A 1,929-nucleotide genomic window follows, 5' to 3' on the forward strand; every position below is an offset into this window, starting at 1 on the left:
CGCTCTCGCACCAGTGCGCTCGCACGCTCGCTCGCACACTCTCACTCCAGTGCGCTCGCACGCTCTCTCGCACTCGCTCCAGTGCGCTCGCCCTCACTCCAGTGCGCTCGCTCTTTCTCTCTCTCGCCGGTGCGCTCGCTCTTTCTCTCTCTCGCCGGTGCGCTCGCACTCTCGCTCTCTCGCCGGTGCGATCGCACTCTCGCTCTCTCGCCGGTGCGATCGCACTCTCGCTCTCGCTCGCTCCAGTGCGACCACGCACTCTCTCTTGCGCTCGATCCAGTGTGCTCACACTCACTCACTCTCTCTCCCCTGCTTGCTCCAGTGCACTCGCGCACTCGCTTGCTTGCTCCAGTGCGCTCGCACTCTCTCGCTCGCTCCAGTGAGCTCGCACTCTCTCGTTTGCTGACTCCTTCATACTCACTCTCTTCCTCCCTCATGCTCACACTCTTGCTCCTTCCCTTGCGCTCACACACACTCTCTCTCTTGCTCCGTCTCTCCCTCTCATTCACTTGCTCCCTCTCTCTCACACTCTCTCTCTCTCACTATTCCTCCACCACGCACACTCGCTCACTCCCTCCCACTCTCTCCCTCTCGGTCTGGGTCAAGTGCTGCAAAGTGGGGGCTAGTGTAGAGTTAGAATAGTTTCTGCTGGTGCAGATTCAACGGCCTCTTCTGTACAATTCTAAAAGTCCATTTGCATTGCATAGAATCTATTTATTCTAAAGTCAGTCTCCAAAAAACGGCTTTTAAAAGAAATAACTGAAATAAATTACTAACTTCAGACACACAGAAAACTTGCCCGTAACTAATTCAAAAACTAGAAACCCAAACTCTCAAAAAAAACACTGAAAATTATACATATAAACTCAACAGTTTACATTAGAGTATACAAAATGGGATTCACAGGCCAGCTGATTGCTGATTAGTTTGTGGAAATGTGAACAGTTGTGGTTGTCAAAGGTCATCAGCCTAACAACGAGTCGAATTGGTTCCTAGGCAGCTGAACAGCTTGCAGTTGTAAATGATAGTGAGAAGCTCCTAGAACTTTGGAAGGGAAGGCGATGTGTCTCTCTTTCTAGATGTCCAAAGAAAGCCAATTATTTTCTCTCTTACTAGTTGCAATAAGCTGGGATCTTTAACCAGTAACTAAGAGACTTTGCAGTTAGTGTACCAATCACCCTGTGCCTCCTATAAAGAAGCAAAAACAATCTGGCGAAAAAAATATTGAAGAACAGAAGTTCCTGGCAAGCAAAAGGATCATCTCACCAACAGTATGCGTTGATGCTATTCCACTGTTTTCCCAGTACTTTTTCTTCTTTCCACTTATTACATCAATATTTTTTGTCTCTCTGCACGTGTGTATAAAAGAGGTTATAGGAGGGGGTTAGAGTTTGGACGAGTAGTGTTTGAATTCAACAGTTCATAGTTGCTTACCTGTGGTTAGAATCTGTTTATTTGTAATAAATACTGGCCTCTGTTAAGTACAGAAATCTGCTACATGTTTTTCTGTTAACCTGAATCTATCAGACAGGTAAATTTGATTTTTTAAGTTTTGTAATGACTCCAGGAAGAGTGGGGCTTGATTTCCAGCTCCAAGTCAAGAGTGTGGTGCTGGAAAAGCACAGGCCAGGCAGCATCCGAGAAGCAGGAGAATCAACGTTTGCCCGAAACGTCGACTCTCCTGCTCCGAGGATGCTGCCTGACCTGCTGTGGGCTTTTCCATCACCATACTCTTGACTCTGATCTCTAGCATCTGCAGTCCTCACTTTCTCCTAATGATTTCCAGCTCCCTATCTCAGTGAGGTGTGACACCACTCAAATGAGTGGAATTATTGAACTTAAAGTGGGTAGAAATATTATTTTTTCATTGGTTTATTTTCTATTACTGACAAGTCTGTGGACCAATTCATTTGTATCAAATCACCAAAA

This window comes from Chiloscyllium plagiosum, unplaced genomic scaffold (assembly GCF_004010195.1).
Source record: "Chiloscyllium plagiosum isolate BGI_BamShark_2017 unplaced genomic scaffold, ASM401019v2 scaf_91958, whole genome shotgun sequence".
Lineage (NCBI taxonomy): Eukaryota > Metazoa > Chordata > Chondrichthyes > Orectolobiformes > Hemiscylliidae > Chiloscyllium > Chiloscyllium plagiosum.